The sequence below is a fragment of the Drosophila kikkawai genome, unplaced genomic scaffold (assembly GCF_030179895.1).
Source record: "Drosophila kikkawai strain 14028-0561.14 unplaced genomic scaffold, DkikHiC1v2 scaffold_7, whole genome shotgun sequence".
In the NCBI taxonomy this organism is placed as follows: domain Eukaryota; kingdom Metazoa; phylum Arthropoda; class Insecta; order Diptera; family Drosophilidae; genus Drosophila; species Drosophila kikkawai.
The window spans coordinates 75,000-97,726 of NW_027222730.1; the positions used below are offsets into that span (position 1 = coordinate 75,000).

General features: G+C 37.8%; 2 non-coding genes across 2 annotated transcripts; both read left to right on the forward strand.

Moving 5' to 3' along the window:
• The first annotated feature begins 6,996 nt into the window (after positions 1-6,996).
• Positions 6,997-8,993, forward strand: LOC138929594 (small subunit ribosomal RNA). Its single transcript, XR_011445836.1, has one exon. It is a non-coding gene; the product is annotated as a small subunit ribosomal RNA (ribosomal RNA).
• A 502-nt stretch (positions 8,994-9,495) lies between these two features.
• Positions 9,496-9,674, forward strand: LOC138929597 (5.8S ribosomal RNA). The gene has a single exon (XR_011445839.1). It is a non-coding gene; the product is annotated as a 5.8S ribosomal RNA (ribosomal RNA).
• The last annotated feature ends 13,053 nt before the right edge of the window (positions 9,675-22,727 follow it).

Consider the following 22,727-nt stretch of genomic DNA (forward strand, 5'->3'; position numbering starts at 1 on the left):
ATGGAAATATTATATTATGAAAACGTATAGCTGGAAAAAATACATATGGAAATATGATAAAATGAGAAAATAAAGTTGGAAAAAATACATATGGAATAATTATATTATGAAAACGTATAGCTGATTAAATATACATATGGAAATATTATATTATGAAAACGTATAGCTGGAAAAAATACATATGGAAATATTATATTATAAAAACGTATAGCTGGAAAAATATACATATGAAAATATTATATTATGAAAACGTATAGATGGAAAAAATACATATGGAAATATTATATTATGAAAACGTATAGCTGGAAAAATATACATATGGAAATATTATATTATGAAAACGTATAACTGGAAAAAATACATATGGAAATATTATATTATGAAAACGTATAGCTGGAAAAAAAACATATGAAAATATTATATTATGAAAACGTATAGCTGGAAAAAATACATATGGAAATATTATATTATGAAAACGTATAGCTGGAAAAATATACATATGAAAATATTATATTATGAAAAATAAAGTTGGATAAAGTACATATGGAAATATGATATAATGAGAAAATAAGTTGGAAAAAATACATATGGAAATATTATATTATGAAAACGTATAGCTCTTAAATGAGTGTTATTGTGGGTCGGTACAATTACTTTGAACAAATTAGAGTGCTTAAAGCAGGCTTCAAATGCCTGAATATTCTGTGCATGGGATAATGAAATAAGACCTCTGTTCTGCTTTCATTGGTTTTCAGATCAAGAGGTAATGGTTAATAGAAGCAGTTTGGGGGCATTCGTAATTTGGGGGACCGTCGTAAGACTAACTTAAGCGAAAGCATTTGCCAAAGATGTTTTCATTAATCAAGAACGAAAGTTAGAGGTTCGAAGGCGATCAGATACCGCCCTAGTTCTAACCATAAACGATGCCAGCTAGCAATTGGGTGTAGCTACTTTTATGGCTCTCTCAGTCGCTTCCCGGGAAACCAAAGCTTTTGGGCTCCGGGGGAAGTATGGTTGCAAAGCTGAAACTTAAAGGAATTGACGGAAGGGCACCACCAGGAGTGGAGCCTGCGGCTTAATTTGACTCAACACGGGAAAACTTACCAGGTCCGAACATAAGTGTGTAAGACAGATTGATAGCTCTTTCTCGAATCTATGGGTGGTGGTGCATGGCCGTTCTTAGTTCGTGGAGTGATTTGTCTGGTTAATTCCGATAACGAACGAGACTCAAATATATTAAATAGATATCTTCAGGATTATGGTGTTGAAGCTTATATAGCCTTCATTCATGGTTGCAGTAAAATGTATATTGTGTTTGAATGTGTTTATATAAGTGGAGCCGTACCTGTTGGTTTGTCCCATTATAAGGACACTAGCTTCTTAAATGGACAAATTGCGTCTAGCAATAATGAGATTGAGCAATAACAGGTCTGTGATGCCCTTAGATGTCCTGGGCTGCACGCGCGCTACAATGAAAGTATCAACGTGTATTTCCTAGACCGAGAGGTCCGGGTAAACCGCTGCACCACTTTCATGCTTGGGATTGTGAACTGAAACTGTTCACATGAACTTGGAATTCCCAGTAAGTGTGAGTCATTAACTCGCATTGATTACGTCCCTGCCCTTTGTACACACCGCCCGTCGCTACTACCGATTGAATTATTTAGTGAGGTCTCCGGACGTGATCACTGTGACGCCTTGTGTGTTACGGTTGTTTCGCAAAAGTTGACCGAACTTGATTTTTTAGAGGAAGTAAAAGTCGTAACAAAGTCGTATAGCTGGAAAAATATACATATGAAAATATTATATTATGAAAACGTATAGCTGGAAAAAATAAATATGGAAATATTATGTTATGAAAACGTATAGCTGGAAAAATATCCATATGAAAATATTATATTATGAAAACGTATAGCTGGAAAAAATACATATGGAAATATTATATTATAAAAAATAAAGTTGGAAAAAATACATATGGAAATATGATATAATGAGAAAATAAAGTTGGAAAAAATACATATGGAAATATGATAAAATGAGAAAATAAAGTTGGAAAAAATACATATGGAAATATTATATTATGAAAACGTATAGCTGGAAAAAATAAATATGGAAATATTATATTATGAAAACGTATAGCTGGAAAAATATACAAATGAAAATATTATATTATGGAAACGAATAGCTGGAAAAAATACATATGGAAATATTATATTATAAAAAATAAAGTTGGATAAAATACATATGGAAATATGATATAATAAGAAAATAAAGTTGGAAAAAATACATATGGAAATATGATAAAATGAGAAAATAAAGTTGGAAAAAATACATATGCAAATATTATATTATGAAAACCTATAGCTGGAAAAAATAAATATGGAAATATTATATTATGAAAACATATAGCTGGAAAAATATACATATGAAAATATTATATTATGATAACGTATAGCTGGAAAAAATACATATGGAAATATTATATTATAAAAAATAAAGTTGGATAAAATACATATGGAAATATGATATAATGAGAAAATAAAGTTGGAAAAAATACATATGGAAATATTATATTATGAAAACGTATAGCTGGAAAAAATACATATGGAAATATTATATTATGAAAACATATAGCTGGAAAAATATGCATATGAAAATATTATATTATGAAAACGTATAGCTGGAAAAAATACATATGGAAATATTATATTATAAAAACGTATAGCTGGAAAAATATACATATGAAAATATTATATTATGAAAACGTATAGCTGGAAAAAATACATATGGAAATATTATATTATGAAAACGTATAGCTGGAAAAATATACATATGGAAATATTATATTATGAAAACGTATAGCTGGAAAAAATACATATGGAAATATTATATTATGAAAACGTATAGCTGGAAAAAATACATATGGAAATATTATAAAATGAGAAAATAAAGTTGGAAAAAATACATATGGAAATATTATATTATGAAAACGTATAGCTGGAAAAAATAAATATGGAAATATTATATTATGAAAACATATAGCTGGAAAAATATACATATGAAAATATTATATTATGAAAACGTATAGCTGGAAAAAATACATATGGAAATATTATATTATAAAAAATAAAGTTGGATAAAATACATATGGAAATATGATATAATGAGAAAATAAAGTTGGATAAAATACATATGGAAATATGATAAAATGAGAAAATAAAGTTGGAAAAAATACATATGGAAATATTATATTATGAAAACGTATAGCTGGAAAAAATAAATATAGAAATATTATATTATGGAAACGAATAGCTGGAAAAAATACATATGGAAATATTATATTATAAAAAATAAAGTTGGAAAAAATACATATGGAAATATGATATAATGAGAAAATAAAGTTGGAAAAAATACATATGGAAATATGATAAAATGAGAAAATAAAGTTGGAAAAAATACATATGGAAATATTATATTATGAAAACGTATAGCTGGAAAAAATACATATGGAAATATGATATGATGAGAAAATAAAGTTGGAAAAAATACATATGGAAATATGATAAAATGAGAAAATAAAGTTGGAAAAAATACATATGGAAATATTATATTATGAAAACGTATAGCTGGAAAAAATAAATATGGAAATATTATATTATGAAAACATATAGCTGGAAAACTATACATATGAAAATATTATATTATGAAAACGTATTGCTGGAAAAAATACATATGGAAATATTATATTATAAAAAATAAAGTTGGATAAAATACATATGGAAATATGATACATTGAAAACGTATAGCTGGAAAAAATACATATGGAAATATGATATGATGAGAAAATAAAGTTGGAAAAAATACATATGGAAATATGATAAATTGAGAAAATAAAGTTGGAAAAAATACATATGGAAATATTATATTATGAAAACGTATAGCTGGAAAAAATATATATAGAAATATTATATTATGGAAACGAATAGCTGGAAAAAATACATATGGAAATATTATATTATAAAAAATAAAGTTGGAAAAAATACATATGGAAATATTATATTATGAAAACGTATAGCTGGAAAAATATACATATAAAAAATATTATATTATGAAAACGTATAGCTGGAAAAATATACATATGAAAATATTATATTATGAAAACGTATAGCTGGAAAAAATAAATATGGAAATATTATGTTATGAAAACGTATAGCTGGAAAAATATCCATATGAAAATATTATATTATGAAAACGTATAGCTGGAAAAAATACATATGGAAATATTATATTATAAAAAATAAAGTTGGATAAAATACATATGGAAATATGATATAATGAGAAAATAAAGTTGGAAAAAATACATATGGATTTATGATAAAATGAGAAAATAAAGTTGGAAAAAATACATATGGAAATATTATATTATGAAAACGTATAGCTGGAAAAAATAAATATGGAAATATTATATTATGAAAACGTATAGCTGGAAAAATATACATATGAAAATATTATATTATGGAAACGAATAGCTGGAAAAAATACATATGGAAATATTATATTATAAAAAATAAAGTTGGATAAAATACATATGGAAATATGATATAATGAGAAAATAAAGTTGGAAAAAATACATATGGAAATATGATAAAATGAGAAAATAAAGTTGGAAAAAATACATATGGAAATATTATATTATGAAAACGTATAGCTGGAAAAAATAAATATGGAAATATTATATTATGAAAACATATAGCTGGAAAAATATACATATGAAAATATTATATTATGAAAACGTATAGCTGGAAAAAATACATATGGAAATATTATATTATAAAAAATAAAGTTGGATAAAATACATATGGAAATATGATATAATGAGAAAATAAAGTTGGAAAAAATACATATGGAAATATTATATTATGAAAACGTATAGCTGGAAAAAATACATATGGAAATATGATAAAATGAGAAAATAAAGTTGGAAAAAATACATATGGAATAATTATATTATGAAAACGTATAGCTGATTAAATATACATATGGAAATATTATATTATGAAAACGTATAGCTGGAAAAAATACATATGGAAATATTATATTATAAAAACGTATAGCTGGAAAAATATACATATGAAAATATTATATTATGAAAACGTATAGATGGAAAAAATACATATGGAAATATTATATTATGAAAACGTATAGCTGGAAAAATATACATATGGAAATATTATATTATGAAAACGTATAACTGGAAAAAATACATATGGAAATATTATATTATGAAAACGTATAGCTGGAAAAAAAAACATATGAAAATATTATATTATGAAAACGTATAGCTGGAAAAAATACATATGGAAATATTATATTATGAAAACGTATAGCTGGAAAAATATACATATGAAAATATTATATTATGAAAAATAAAGTTGGATAAAGTACATATGGAAATATGATATAATGAGAAAATAAGTTGGAAAAAATACATATGGAAATATTATATTATGAAAACGTATAGCTGGAATAAATACATATGGAAATATGATATAATGAGAAAATAAAGTTAGAAAAAATACATATGGAAATATTATATTATGAAAACTTAAAGTTGTAAAGTTTTATAATATAATATATATAGTCGTATTATATGAAATATGCAATTATTTTAAAATATATGGGTATTTTGATACGATTATAGAGATTTTCTCTATGTATACCATTTTCCCCATACGATAAATGGCCTGGTGCCAGACAGCGGGGCCAAAAACCTATATAGGGTAGGCAGTGGTTGTCGACCGGTCATTGTTCAAAATATTTGCTTCGCATATATTTTGTTCAATAATATGAAATATTTTATAATATAATATAAAATAATAGTCGTATTATATGAAATATGCAAACATTTTGAAATATTTGTGTATTTTGATACGATTATAGAGATTTTCTCTATGTATACCATTTTCCCCATACGATAAATGGCCTGGTGCCAGACAGCGGGGCCAAAAACCTATATAGGGTAGGCAGTGGTTGCCGACCGGTCATTGTTCAAAATATTTGCTTCGCATATATTTTGTTCAATAATATGAAATATTGATGGTATTATATGAAATATGCAAACATTTTATATGTTTGTGCATTTCAGTACCATATTAAATAATTTTCTCTATTTATATAGGGAAACTATACGGTGGGTGGAAAATGCAGTTATAAATACCCGTTTTCAAGACATCGGTGCAAAAAACCTATATAAGATGGGCAGTGGTTGTCCATCAAGTATAATACAAAATGTTATGTGATTTCATATATTTTTGATTATACTAATATTAAATCATAAATAATATCGTTATAAAATTTGTTATCTAAGTTTCTTAGATTTTTGGCTTAGTGCGATATATATTTATTATAAAAAAATAATAGAGTTGAAACAAAGGCCAAAATTGAATAACAATTCTAGTTTCCAATTATTATCGTTAAATTATGGCGGTAGGCAGATATAATTTATATTATATTTGATCCTACCACAAAAAATGTGTTGCATTAATATTAATTTTTAGTATTATTGTATTCACATATCACAATATGATTTAAGTTTCATTTTTATATGTAACTTTTTCATATGTTCTTGGTTTTATATTAATATATTACCATGAGAAATGCTTTTACGAAAATAATAAATTTTAAATTTATTATCAAATTGCAAATGATTTAATTCAATATTAATATTGATTAAACAAAATTGTATGGGTGATACAATTATGTATGTTGGAAATAAAATGATATTTTTGAATGAAATATATGTATATATAAAAAATGTATTAAAATTAAAAACATAAATTTATATGAATACAAATGCTGCGAATACGATTGCTATATAATTATGGCCGTATTCGATGAGAAAAAGAAAAATATATATTGATAAAATCTGTATACAAGTATTTATATTGCTAATTTCTATTCACTAATATGAAAGAAATATGAAATAAAAAAAACATTATTCTGGTTGATCCTGCCAGTAGTTATATGCTTGTCTCAAAGATTAAGCCATGCATGTCTAAGTACACACGAATTAAAAGTGAAACCGCAAAAGGCTCATTATATCAGTTATGGTTCCTTAGATCGTTAACAGTTACTTGGATAACTGTGGTAATTCTAGAGCTAATACATGCAATTAAAACATGAACCTTATGGGACATGTGCTTTTATTAGGCTAAAACCAAGCGATCGCAAGATCGTTACTTTGGTTGAACTCTAGATAACATGCAGATCGTATGGTCTTGTACCGACGACAGATCTTTCAAATGTCTGCCCTATCAACTTTTGATGGTAGTATCTAGGACTACCATGGTTGCAACGGGTAACGGGGAATCAGGGTTCGATTCCGGAGAGGGAGCCTGAGAAACGGCTACCACATCTAAGGAAGGCAGCAGGCGCGTAAATTACCCACTCCCAGCTCGGGGAGGTAGTGACGAAAAATAACAATACAGGACTCATATCCGAGGCCCTGTAATTGGAATGAGTACACTTTAAATCCTTTAACAAGGACCAATTGGAGGGCAAGTCTGGTGCCAGCAGCCGCGGTAATTCCAGCTCCAATAGCGTATATTAAAGTTGTTGCGGTTAAAACGTTCGTAGTTGAACTTGTGCTTCATACGGGTAGTACAACTTACAATTGTGGTTAGTACTATACCTTTATGTATGTAAGCGTATTACCGGTGGAGTTCTTATGTATGTTAAAATACTTGTATTTTTTCATATGTTCCTCCTATTTAAAAACCTGCATTAGTGCTCTTAAATGAGTGTTATTGTGGGCCGGTACAATTACTTTGAACAAATTAGAGTGCTTAAAGCAGGCTTCAAATGCCTGAATATTCTGTGCATGGGATAATGAAATAAGACCTCTGTTCTGCTTTCATTGGTTTTCAGATCAAGAGGTAATGATTAATAGAAGCAGTTTGGGGGCATTAGTATTACGACGCGAGAGGTGAAATTCTTGGACCGTCGTAAGACTAACTTAAGCGAAAGCATTTGCCAAAGATGTTTTCATTAATCAAGAACGAAAGTTAGAGGTTCGAAGGCGATCAGATACCGCCCTAGTTCTAACCATAAACGATGCCAGCTAGCAATTGGGTGTAGCTACTTTTATGGCTCTCTCTCAGTCGCTTCCCGGGAAACCAAAGCTTTTGGGCTCCGGGGGAAGTATGGTTGCAAAGCTGAAACTTAAAGGAATTGACGGAAGGGCACCACCAGGAGTGGAGCCTGCGGCTTAATTTGACTCAACACGGGAAAACTTACCAGGTCCGAACATAAGTGTGTAAGACAGATTGATAGCTCTTTCTCGAATCTATGGGTGGTGGTGCATGGCCGTTCTTAGTTCGTGGAGTGATTTGTCTGGTTAATTCCGATAACGAACGAGACTCAAATATATTAAATAGATATCTTCAGGATTATGGTGTTGAAGCTTATATAGCCTTCATTCATGGTTGCAGTAAAATGTATATTGTGTTTGAATGTGTTTATATAAGTGGAGCCGTACCTGTTGGTTTGTCCCATTATAAGGACACTAGCTTCTTAAATGGACAAATTGCGTCTAGCAATAATGAGATTGAGCAATAACAGGTCTGTGATGCCCTTAGATGTCCTGGGCTGCACGCGCGCTACAATGAAAGTATCAACGTGTATTTCCTAGACCGAGAGGTCCGGGTAAACCGCTGAACCACTTTCATGCTTGGGATTGTGAACTGAAACTGTTCACATGAACTTGGAATTCCCAGTAAGTGTGAGTCATTAACTCGCATTGATTACGTCCCTGCCCTTTGTACACACCGCCCGTCGCTACTACCGATTGAATTATTTAGTGAGGTCTCCGGACGTGATCACTGTGACGCCTTGTGTGTTACGGTTGTTTCGCAAAAGTTGACCGAACTTGATTATTTAGAGGAAGTAAAAGTCGTAACAAGGTTTCCGTAGGTGAACCTGCGGAAGGATCATTATAGTATATAATTTTCCTTACCGTTAATATATAATATTATTAATAATATTAATGAAATTTCCAAAGAAAAAAAATTAACATTGTAAACAGCAACCAAGCAAAGCTGAATGTTAAATGAATAATAAAAATCAATTAATGGAAAATAAAAAATTTGCGTGTATATGGACCATAATATACAGGCGTTGCGCATACATTGGTTAATGCAACAATCTGAAATGCATAATGTTGTACCTGGTTATTCAGGTTAATGTTTTATATAAAATTACACCAATATATTATATCGAAACCAAAAAGGCTTATATTATAAAAATGATTAAAACTACAGATATGTATATTGTTTATATGAAACTAAGACTTTTCGCAACATTTATTTTGGATTTAAAAAAAAAAAAAATTACAATGTTAAATTTATTGAAGGAATTGATATATGCCAGTAAAATGGTGTATTTTTAATTTCTTTCAATAAAAACATTTCTGATGATATATATAAACCAAATTATTAAAACTCTAAGCGGTGGATCACTCGGCTCATGGGTCGATGAAGAACGCAGCAAACTGTGCGTCATCGTGTGAACTGCAGGACACATGAACATCGACATTTTGAACGCATATCGCAGTCCATGCTGTTATGTACTTTAATTAATTTTAAAGTGCTGCTTGGACTACATATGGTTGAGGGTTGTAAGACTATGCAAAATAAGTTGTTCATAAATTTCATTGTATGAATTTTATAAGCACATGGTATATTATTGGATATAATAATTTTTAAATTTTTATATTCATAATATTAAAAATTATATGAAAAACATTATTCTCATAGTGTTGTAAATATTTGAATGTGAAAACGAAGAGAAATATTTTCTTTTTTTAAATCAAATAATACTGAGAAATGTCTAGCATAAAAAATATGAAAATATTTTTCATCTAGGATTGTCTCTTATTAATGATGAAAAAATTGAAAAACCGTTGTAAATGTTATTATTCTTCGTTGGGTTTGTCAATAAATGGCAAATTTAAAATGTAATGTTATTTCTATATAAAAAGAATTAATGCAAACAAATGTTTTATACAACCTCAACTCATATGGGACTACCCCCTGAATTTAAGCATATTAATTAGGGGAGGAAAAGAAACTAACAAGGATTATCTTAGTAGCGGCGAGCGAAAAGAAATCAGTTCAGCACTAAGTCACTTTGTCTATATGGCAAATGTGAGATGCAGTGTATGGAGCGTCAATATTCTAGTATGAGAAATTAACGATTTAAGTCCTTCTTAAATGAGGCCATTTACCCATAGAGGGTGCCAGGCCCGTATAACGTTAATGATTACTAGATGATGTTTCCAAAGAGTCGTGTTGCTTGATAGTGCAGCACTAAGTGGGTGGTAAACTCCATCTAAAACTAAATATAACCATGAGACCGATAGTAAACAAGTACCGTGAGGGAAAGTTGAAAAGAACTCTGAATAGAGAGTTAAACAGTACGTGAAACTGCTTAGAGGTTAAGCCCGATGAACCTGAATATCCGTTATGGAAAATTCATCATTAGAATTGTAATATTTAATAAATATTATGATAATAGTGTGCATTTTTTCCATATAAGGACATTGTAATCTATTAGCATACCATTATTTATCATAAAATATGGCTTATAGTTTATTCAAATTATTATGCTTGCATTTTAACATAGAATAAATGTCATTAATTTGATAAAGTGCTGATAGATTTATATGACTACAGTGCGTTAATTTTTCGGAATTATATAATGGCATGATTATCATTGATTTTTGTGTTTATTATATGCACTTGTACGATTAACAATGCGAAAGATTCAGGATACCTTCGGGACCCGTCTTGAAACACGGACCAAGGAGTCTAACATATGTGCAAGTTATTGGGATATAAACCTAATAGCGTAATTAACTTGACTAATAATGGGATTAGTTTTTTAACTATTTATAGTTAATTAACACAATCCCGGGGCGTTCTATATAGTTATGTATAATAATATTTATATTATTTATGCCTCTAACTGGAACGTACCTTGAGCAGATATGCTGTGACCCGAAAGATGGTGAACTATACTTGATCAGGTTGAAGTCAGGGGAAACCCTGATGGAAGACCGAAACAGTTCTGACGTGCAAATCGATTGTCAGAATTGAGTATAGGGGCGAAAGACCAATCGAACCATCTAGTAGCTGGTTCCTTCCGAAGTTTCCCTCAGGATAGCTGGTGCATTTTAATGTTATATAAAATAATCTTATCTGGTAAAGCGAATGATTAGAGGCCTTAGGGTCGAAACGATCTTAACCTATTCTCAAACTTTAAATGGGTAAGAACCTTAACTTTCTTGATATGAAGTTTAAGGTTATGATATAATGTGCCCAGTGGGCCACTTTTGGTAAGCAGAACTGGCGCTGTGGGATGAACCAAACGTAATGTTACGGTGCCCAAATTAACAACTCATGCAGATACCATGAAAGGCGTTGGTTGCTTAAAACAGCAGGACGGTGATCATGGAAGTCGAAATCCGCTAAGGAGTGTGTAACAACTCACCTGCCGAAGCAACTAGCCCTTAAAATGGATGGCGCTTAAGTTGTATACCTATACATTACCGCTAAAGTAGATGATTTATATTACTTGTAATATAAATTTTGAAACTTTAGTGAGTAGGAAGGTACAATGGTATGCGTAGAAGTGTTTGGCGTAAGCCTGCATGGAGCTGCCATTGGTACAGATCTTGGTGGTAGTAGCAAATAATCGAATGAGACCTTGGAGGACTGAAGTGGAGAAGGGTTTCGTGTGAACAGTGGTTGATCACGAGTTAGTCGGTCCTAAGTTCAAGGCGAAAGCCGAAAATTTTCAAGTAATAAATGACTATATAAAAACGTTGGCAAATAATATACTTGAATAATTTTGAACGAAAGGGAATACGGTTCCAATTCCGTAACCTGTTGAGTATCCGTTTGTTATTAAATATGGGCCTCGTGCTCATCCTGGCAACAGGAACGACCATAAAGAAGCCGTCGAGAGATATCGGAAGAGTTTTCTTTTCTGTTTTATAGCCGTACTACCATGGAAGTCTTTCGCAGAGAGATATGGTAGATGGGCTAGAAGAGCATGACATATACTGTTGTGTCGATATTTTCTCCTCGGACCTTGAAAATTTATGGTGGGGATACGCAAACTTCTCAACAGGCCGTACCAATATCCGCAGCTGGTCTCCAAGGTGAAGAGTCTCTAGTCGATAGAATAATGTAGGTAAGGGAAGTCGGCAAATTAGATCCGTAACTTCGGGATAAGGATTGGCTCTGAAGATTGAGATAGTCGGGCTTGATTGGGAAACAATAACATGGTTTATGTGCTCGTTCTGGGTAAATAGAGTTTCTATCATTTATGGTGGTTACTTGTTCCCCGGATAGTTTAGTTACGTAGCCAATTGTGGAACTTTCTTGCTAAAATTTTTAAGAATACTAGTTGGGTCAAACCAATTAGTTCTTATTAATTATAACGATTATCAATTAACAATCAATTCAGAACTGGCACGGACTTGGGGAATCCGACTGTCTAATTAAAACAAAGCATTGTGATGGCCCTAGCGGGTGTTGACACAATGTGATTTCTGCCCAGTGCTCTGAATGTCAAAGTGAAGAAATTCAAGTAAGCGCGGGTCAACGGCGGGAGTAACTATGACTCTCTTAAGATGGAAGCTCTTAATATCAAGGTGTATACCCTTGGGAGCTTCCGGGGTCTGATTGTGTGCAGAAGGGGTGAAATTCCGTATTTCGTTAGTCATACAATCAGATCAAGTCGACTCGAAACCTCCTCGTGGTATCTTCCGGGTGCTAGACAGTCTTCTGTCTAGTAGCTAATTCGAGCGGCGAAGCGTTCCTTGGGGTTACCAGCCCCTTGGAATAAGTTTTCTATTGGTGCATCAACTACAAATACAGAGCCTCGGATAACTACTTCTGTGGCGACTAGCCTAGAAGCCCAATATGAAACTAGTGCTGGAAATAACCAACAAGCCGAGGTTACCTGCACGATATGTGGAAGGCACTTTAGCAGTAAAATAGGGCTTGGTGTCCACATGTCACGTCTTCACAAAAACGAGTTTGATCAACTTCGTCAGCGTGAAGACGTAAATCTCAGATGGAGTGAGGAAGAGAAGTGGATGATGGCGAGAAAGGAGTTCGAGCTTGCAGCAAGTGGTATCTTAAGGCATGCCAATAAGCAACTAGCGGAAGTTTTTACTCACCGCAGCGTCGAAGCTATAAAGAAAATTCGACAGAGGGGTGATTATAAGGCAAAAATGGAACAGATAAGAGGGCAATCTGTTCCCACCCCAGAAGTTGCAAATACAAGAACCACACAGCGCCGCCCTAGTAATAGCGAGCGAGAACACCTAGTACCACCGTCGGAAGCACCTCCAATCACTCTATCCGAACAGTCAGGCGAAATCATGCGGAAACTACGGGGCTACCGCCCCGTAGTGTGTAATCCCCTGTGGAGAGCCGAGGTCCTTCAATCTATCATCGATAGGGCGGAGGGCCTTGGAAAGGAAACCACTCTCCAATGTTTGTCTAACTATCTCCTGGAAATTTTTCCGGCACGGAATGCCCCCCACATTCTGACGAGGCCTCCTCGGAGGCCCCGAAATAGGAGAGAAAGTAGAAGGCAGCAGTACGCTAGGGTTCAGCGTAACTGGGACAAACATAAGGGGAGATGCATAAAATCCTTGCTTGATGGAGCTGATGAGTCGGTAATGCCAAACAGAGAACTTATGGAACCCTACTGGAGAGAAGTGATGACACAGCCTAGCCCTTGTTCGATCGCCAACACCGTGTTTCCTATGGAACACTTATACGACAGGGTATGGTCCGCTATAACCGAGCGAGATCTTAGGGCGAACAAAGTGCCATTATCTTCATCTCCGGGACCTGACGGGATATCTCCAAAATCTGCCAGGAGTATTCCAACGGGTATTATGCTACGCATAATGAACCTTATTCTCTGGTGCGGCAATCTACCACAACCATCACGACTGGCCAGAACCGTATTCATCCCGAAAACGGTGACGGCAAATCGACCGCAAGACTTTCGTCCCATTACGGTCCCCTCGGTTTTGGTTCGGCAACTAAACGCCATTTTGGCATCCCGATTGACCTCATCAATCAATTGGGACACGCGACAGCGAGGGTTCCAACCTACCGATGGGTGTGCCGATAATGCGACGATGGTCGACTTAATTCTGAGGGAAAGCCATAAAAGCAATAAATCTTGCTACATCGCAACACTAGATGTAAGCAAGGCGTTTGATTCAATATCACACGCAGCAGTAATTAACACCTTAACTGCATATGGCCTACCAAAGGATTTTGTCGACTACGTACAGAAGACGTACGAGGTCGGGGGCACAACGCTCAATGGGGACGGATGGTGTTCGGAGGCGTTCAGCCCTGCCCGTGGAGTGCGGCAGGGGGACCCCCTTTCACCGATACTATTTAACCTGGTAGTGGACAGGTTACTTAGGTCCTTACCCAAAGAGATTGGTGCCAAAGTCGGAAATGCCATTACAAACGCGGCAGCATTCGCAGATGATATAGTGCTATTTGCGGAAACTCCGATGGGTCTTCAAAAACTATTGGACACGACTGTTAACTTTTTACGTTCAGTCGGACTCACCTTGAACGCCGATAAGTGTTTCACTGTCGGCATAAAGGGCCAGCCTAAGCAGAAGTGTACTGTTGTAACGCAACACAGCTTCCGCATAGGTCAGCGCGAGTGTCCAGCTTTGAAGCGCACAGACGAGTGGAAGTATTTAGGTATCTACTTCACTGCGGAAGGAAGGGTCCGGTACAATCCAGCTGAAGATCTCGGTCCAAAGCTGTTGAGATTGACTCGGGCCCCCCTGAAGCCTCAACAGAAGTTGTTTGCCCTTAGGACTGTCCTTATCCCACAACTCTATCACAAGCTAACCCTTGGGAGTGTGACGATAGGCGTTCTAAGAAAATTTGACAAATTGGTACGTTTTTATATCCGGAAGTGGCTAGATCTTCCGGGGGATGTGTCAGTCGCCTACTTCCACGCCCCCTACAAATGTGGGGGACTCGGAATACCTTCTCTAAGATGGTTAGCACCAATGCTACGTTTGAAGAGATTGAGCAACATTAAATGGCCAAACCTTGAGCAATCCGAGGTGGTCAGCTCTTTCTTGGATACGGAAATGCAAAGGGCCCGAGTTCGCTTACGAGCGGGAAATGTAGAACTGTTATCACGCCTTGAAATAGATTCGTACTGGGCAAACAGGTTGCACATGTCTGTTGATGGCAGCGGTCTCCGTGAGGCGGGTAAATTCCACCCGCAGCATGGATGGGTTAGTCAGCCCACGCGTTTGATAACAGGAAAGGAATATTTAAACGGAATCAAATTGCGGATAAATGCCCTACCTTCAAAGTCTCGTACTACGAGGGGAAGGCACGAATTGGATAGACGGTGTCGTGCAGGATGTGATGCTTCCGAAACAACAAACCACATCTTGCAAAAGTGCTATCGTACGTATGGAAGACGGATAGCTAGACACAACAGCGTAGTAAATTCGATCAAGTTGGGACTTGAGAGGAAAGGCTGCGTTGTTCATGTTGAACCAAGTCTGCAATGCGAATCCGGGTTGAATAAACCGGACCTGGTGGCAATCCGACAAAATCACATTTATGTGATTGACGCGCAGGTTGTGACAGACGGACACTCGCTTGATGATGCGCACCAACGCAAAGTCGAGCGATACGACAGACAGGACGTACGGACTGAATTGCGGCGAAGATTCGGAGAGACATGTGGCACCGAGTTTCATTCCGCAACACTCAACTGGAGGGGGATTTGGAGTAGTCAGTCGGTAAAACGATTGATTGCAAGAGATCTCCTAACCACTGGCGATAGCAATATCATCAGTGTCCGGGTGGTGAAAGGCGGTATTTACTGCTTTAGGCATTTCATGTATTGGAATGGCTACAACGGAATGATGCGTTATGGAAGGCGCTAGTTTCAAAATATAAGCCTGCTACCTTGGCATAACATCTAAAAAGGTACAAACATCGCAATAATGACAACATAAAAGAAGGAGGGTTTTAGTACGTAGGCGCTGTAGAACGTTCACACGTGGTGACGTTCTGACGAAGCAGTGAATCGTGCATGCTAGTAATAGGTCCGTGGTGGACCGCTAGTATCTTTAGAAGATTTCCCCACCTTAGCGATAAAAAAAAAAAAAAAAAGAAAAATAGCCAAATGCCTCGTCATCTAATTAGAGTTCGGACGTGTTTTCGGAGTGCTCCGTGCAAAGAGTGTTTTTCGCTGTCAATTGTCGATCCACAACTTCAAAAAACGTACAGACAGATAGGCGAAGCCCTAAGGTACGAGCGGTTTATGGACGCATGTGTGTGCGAAGTGTCTTCGAGCTGAAAAGAGCATTTAAAATATTTGCAAAAGTTAAAAACTTTAACACGTGGTCAGCAGATCAGCTGATTGGTGTTGCCAGTGGTGGGACAAAACAGCTGTTCCAGCGGTGTGTGTCTTGGCTTACTGTTATCGATAGATTCAGTTTGTCCACGAGAGGGCGCTTTTTAGCGCCGATTTTCTCCGCCAGAGAAGTAAAACGCATTTCTTCACCGAGAGAGGGCGTTTTCTGCTTCCGACTTTCACCGCAAGAAGGCGGTAATTCTAAACATTTTTTCGGCGGTATCTCATCGCCGAATTCTTTTCGATAAAACCAAAAATAAAAAAGAATAAACAAAGCGCATTAACAAGCTAGCTATTGCTGTGGTGTGTGCTGTCGCCATGAGCGACTCAAGCAACACCATCAACATGGAGGTAGATAAAGAGGCTGAGGCCACAATTATGAAGGCTGAATGGCAAATCCTGAAGCCCAAAATAATACCATCTAAAAGAAGTCTTCCTCGGGACTCACCGGAACCAGAAAGAGCAGCCAAAAAAGCAAATGCAGTTGGAATAAGAGAAACATCTTCTAGCCTCACTTCGAGCAGCTCGAGCGATTCAGAGCTTGAGGAAGGAGAGGCCCGCCCGTTTATATATCCGAAAAAGACTGCCAAGAAGAAGCAAGTTACAAAAATGGATGATGAGCCCAGCACCTCAAATCGATTCGCAAAACTGCCTATTGAGGGCAGCCATAGTAACTCCAACGAAAATGTAGAGCCGACGGCCGCACCCAAACCTCCCCCAATTTTCATCCCGGGGGTAAAAAACATAGGAGATATGCTAAATGATATGGAAGATGGAAGGAAGATGGAAGCTCTTAATATCAAGGTGTATACCCTTGGGAGCTTCCGGGGTCTGATTGTGTGCAGAAGGGGTGAAATTCCGTATTTCGTTAGTCATACAATCAGATCAAGTCGACTCGAAACCTCCTCGTGGTATCTTCCGGGTGCTAGACAGTCTTCTGTCTAGTAGCTAATTCGAGCGGCGAAGCGTTCCTTGGGGTTACCAGCCCCTTGGAATAAGTTTTCTATTGGTGCATCAACTACAAATACAGAGCCTCGGATAACTACTTCTGTGGCGACTAGCCTAGAAGCCCAATATGAAACTAGTGCTGGAAATAACCAACAAGCCGAGGTTACCTGCACGATATGTGGAAGGCACTTTAGCAGTAAAATAGGGCTTGGTGTCCACATGTCACGTCTTCACAAAAACGAGTTTGATCAACTTCGTCAGCGTGAAGACGTAAATCTCAGATGGAGTGAGGAAGAGAAGTGGATGATGGCGAGAAAGGAGTTCGAGCTTGCAGCAAGTGGTATCTTAAGGCATGCCAATAAGCAACTAGCGGAAGTTTTTACTCACCGCAGCGTCGAAGCTATAAAGAAAATTCGACAGAGGGGTGATTATAAGGCAAAAATGGAACAGATAAGAGGGCAATCTGTTCCCACCCCAGAAGTTGCAAATACAAGAACCACACAGCGCCGCCCTAGTAATAGCGAGCGAGAACACCTAGTACCACCGTCGGAAGCACCTCCAATCACTCTATCCGAACAGTCAGGCGAAATCATGCGGAAACTACGGGGCTACCGCCCCGTAGTGTGTAATCCCCTGTGGAGAGCCGAGGTCCTTCAATCTATCATCGATAGGGCGGAGGGCCTTGGAAAGGAAACCACTCTCCAATGTTTGTCTAACTATCTCCTGGAAATTTTTCCGGCACGGAATGCCCCCCACATTCTGACGAGGCCTCCTCGGAGGCCCCGAAATAGGAGAGAAAGTAGAAGGCAGCAGTACGCTAGGGTTCAGCGTAACTGGGACAAACATAAGGGGAGATGCATAAAATCCTTGCTTGATGGAGCTGATGAGTCGGTAATGCCAAACAGAGAACTTATGGAACCCTACTGGAGAGAAGTGATGACACAGCCTAGCCCTTGTTCGATCGCCAACACCGTGTTTCCTATGGAACACTTATACGACAGGGTATGGTCCGCTATAACCGAGCGAGATCTTAGGGCGAACAAAGTGCCATTATCTTCATCTCCGGGACCTGACGGGATATCTCCAAAATCTGCCAGGAGTATTCCAACGGGTATTATGCTACGCATAATGAACCTTATTCTCTGGTGCGGCAATCTACCACAACCATCACGACTGGCCAGAACCGTATTCATCCCGAAAACGGTGACGGCAAATCGACCGCAAGACTTTCGTCCCATTACGGTCCCCTCGGTTTTGGTTCGGCAACTAAACGCCATTTTGGCATCCCGATTGACCTCATCAATCAATTGGGACACGCGACAGCGAGGGTTCCAACCTACCGATGGGTGTGCCGATAATGCGACGATGGTCGACTTAATTCTGAGGGAAAGCCATAAAAGCAATAAATCTTGCTACATCGCAACACTAGATGTAAGCAAGGCGTTTGATTCAATATCACACGCAGCAGTAATTAACACCTTAACTGCATATGGCCTACCAAAGGATTTTGTCGACTACGTACAGAAGACGTACGAGGTCGGGGGCACAACGCTCAATGGGGACGGATGGTGTTCGGAGGCGTTCAGCCCTGCCCGTGGAGTGCGGCAGGGGGACCCCCTTTCACCGATACTATTTAACCTGGTAGTGGACAGGTTACTTAGGTCCTTACCCAAAGAGATTGGTGCCAAAGTCGGAAATGCCATTACAAACGCGGCAGCATTCGCAGATGATATAGTGCTATTTGCGGAAACTCCGATGGGTCTTCAAAAACTATTGGACACGACTGTTAACTTTTTACGTTCAGTCGGACTCACCTTGAACGCCGATAAGTGTTTCACTGTCGGCATAAAGGGCCAGCCTAAGCAGAAGTGTACTGTTGTAACGCAACACAGCTTCCGCATAGGTCAGCGCGAGTGTCCAGCTTTGAAGCGCACAGACGAGTGGAAGTATTTAGGTATCTACTTCACTGCGGAAGGAAGGGTCCGGTACAATCCAGCTGAAGATCTCAGTCCAAAGCTGTTGAGATTGACTCGGGCCCCCCTGAAGCCTCAACAGAAGTTGTTTGCCCTTAGGACTGTCCTTATCCCACAACTCTATCACAAGCTAACCCTTGGGAGTGTGACGATAGGCGTTCTAAGAAAATTTGACAAATTGGTACGTTTTTATATCCGGAAGTGGCTAGATCTTCCGGGGGATGTGTCAGTCGCCTACTTCCACGCCCCCTACAAATGTGGGGGACTCGGAATATTTCTCTAAGATGGTTAGCACCAATGCTACGTTTGAAGAGATTGAGCAACATTAAATGGCCAAACCTTGAGCAATCCGAGGTGGTCAGCTCTTTCTTGGATACGGAAATGCAAAGGGCCCGAGTTCGCTTACGAGCGGGAAATGTAGAACTGTTATCACGCCTTGAAATAGATTCGTACTGGGCAAACAGGTTGCACATGTCTGTTGATGGCAGCGGTCTCCGTGAGGCGGGTAAATTCCACCCGCAGCATGGATGGGTTAGTCAGCCCACGCGTTTGATAACAGGAAAGGAATATTTAAACGGAATCAAATTGCGGATAAATGCCCTACCTTCAAAGTCTCGTACTACGAGGGGAAGGCACGAATTGGATAGACGGTGTCGTGCAGGATGTGATGCTTCCGAAACAACAAACCACATCTTGCAAAAGTGCTATCGTACGTATGGAAGACGGATAGCTAGACACAACAGCGTAGTAAATTCGATCAAGTTGGGACTTGAGAGGAAAGGCTGCGTTGTTCATGTTGAACCAAATCTGCAATGCGAATCCGGGTTGAATAAACCGGACCTGGTGGCAATCCGACAAAATCACATTTATGTGATTGACGCGCAGGTTGTGACAGACGGACACTCGCTTGATGATGCGCACCAACGCAAAGTCGAGCGATACGACAGACAGGACGTACGGACTGAATTGCGGCGAAGATTCGGAGAGACATGTGGCACCGAGTTTCATTCCGCAACACTCAACTGGAGGGGGATTTGGAGTAGTCAGTCGGTAAAACGATTGATTGCAAGAGATCTCCTAACCACTGGCGATAGCAATATCATCAGTGTCCGGGTGGTGAAAGGCGGTATTTACTGCTTTAGGCATTTCATGTATTGGAATGGCTACAACGGAATGATGCGTTATGGAAGGCGCTAGTTTCAAAATATAAGCCTGCTACCTTGGCATAACATCTAAAAAGGTACAAACATCGCAATAATGACAACATAAAAGAAGGAGGGTTTTAGTACGTAGGCGCTGTAGAACGTTCACACGTGGTGACGTTCTGACGAAGCAGTGAATCGTGCATGCTAGTAATAGGTCCGTGGTGGACCGCTAGTATCTTTAGAAGATTTCCCCACCTTAGCGATCAAAAAAAAAAAAAAAAAAAAAAAAAAAATAGCCAAATGCCTTGTCATCTAATTAGAGTTCGGACGTGTTTTCGGAGTGCTCCGTGCAAAGAGTGTTTTTCGCTGTCAATTGTCGATCCACAACTTCAAAAAACGTACAGACAGATAGGCGAAGCCCTAAGGTACGAGCGGTTTATGGACGCAAGTGTGTGCGAAGTGTCTTCGAGCTGAAAAGAGCATTTAAAATATTTGCAAAAGTTAAAAACTTTAACACGTGGTCAGCAGATCAGCTGATTGGTGTTGCCAGTGGTGGGACAAAACAGCTGTTCCAGCGGTGTGTGTCTTGGCTTACTGTTATCGATAGATTCAGTTTGTCCACGAGAGGGCGCTTTTTAGCGCCGATTTTCTCCGCCAGAGAAGTAAAACGCATTTCTTCACCGAGAGAGGGCGTTTTCTGCTTCCGACTTTCACCGCAAGAAGGCGGTAATTCTAAACATTTTTTCGGCGGTATCTCATCGCCGAATTCTTTTCGATAAAACCAAAAATAAAAAAGAATAAACAAAGCGCATTAACAAGCTAGCTATTGCTGTGGTGTGTGCTGTCGCCATGAGCGACTCAAGCAACACCATCAACATGGAGGTAGATAAAGAGGCTGAGGCCACAATTATGAAGGCTGAATGGCAAATCCTGAAGCCCAAAATAATACCATCTAAAAGAAGTCTTCCTCGGGACTCACCGGAACCAGAAAGAGCAGCCAAAAAAGCAAATGCAGTTGGAATAAGAGAAACATCTTCTAGCCTCACTTCGAGCAGCTCGAGCGATTCAGAGCTTGAGGAAGGAGAGGCCCGCCCGTTTATATATCCGAAAAAGACTGCCAAGAAGAAGCAAGTTACAAAAATGGATGATGAGCCCAGCACCTCAAATCGATTCGCAAAACTGCCTATTGAGGGCAGCCATAGTAACTCCAACGAAAATGTAGAGCCGACGGCCGCACCCAAACCTCCCCCAATTTTCATCCCGGGGGTAAAAAACATAGGAGATATGCTAAATGATATACGTAGAATTGTTGAAGCCGGCAACTTTTCATATAAAGCTACAGGCGGAGGTAACATCAGGCTCATGCCCAAAGACAGCCTTACGTATAGAAAAATTGTCGGCCATTTGGACAATTGCGGAGTAGCTTTTAGAACTTATCAACTAAAGGAGGAGAGAGCCTTTCGGATAGTCGTTAAAGGCTTGCATTTTTCGACTCCCACAACTGAGATAGTGGAGGCACTTGAAAAGCTTGGACATAAGGTACGCGATATAAAAAATGCACTGTCAAGATCTAATAAAACCCCGATGTCGATGTTCTTTGTCAACCTGGAGCCAGCTAAAAACAACAAAGATGCGTTCAAAATTACTAGACTCTGTCACGCCGTAGTCACAGTTGAGGAGCCCAAAAAATTCGACGACGTTGTGCAGTGCTTTCGCTGCCAAGCATTTGGCCACACCAAAAAGTATTGCCGGTTGCAATTCACTTGTGTGAAGTGTGGACAGGAGCACGACTCTCTTGTATGCAAAAAAGCTAAGGAGGACTCGCCCATGCGCGGAAATTGCGGTGAAGAACACACTGCATCTTATCGTGGCTGCAAAGTTTACCAGGAAGCGAAAAAGCGCTTTGGCGCTAAGCCTAAGACAACGGCAGCGGCACCACACAGTCGCGCCCCGCAGGCAAACTGGCACCCCAACGCTGCTACAAACCAGAAATTCAGCTACGCCAACATAGCTAGGAATGGTGCTGCTCAATTCATTGGGAACAATTTTTCCAACACTCAAGGTCCCATTGAAGACGTATACAACCTGGAGCGGAGGTTGATGCGGCAAATGGAAACAATGATGAACAATATGTTCACTCAATTCAAGAATATGATGA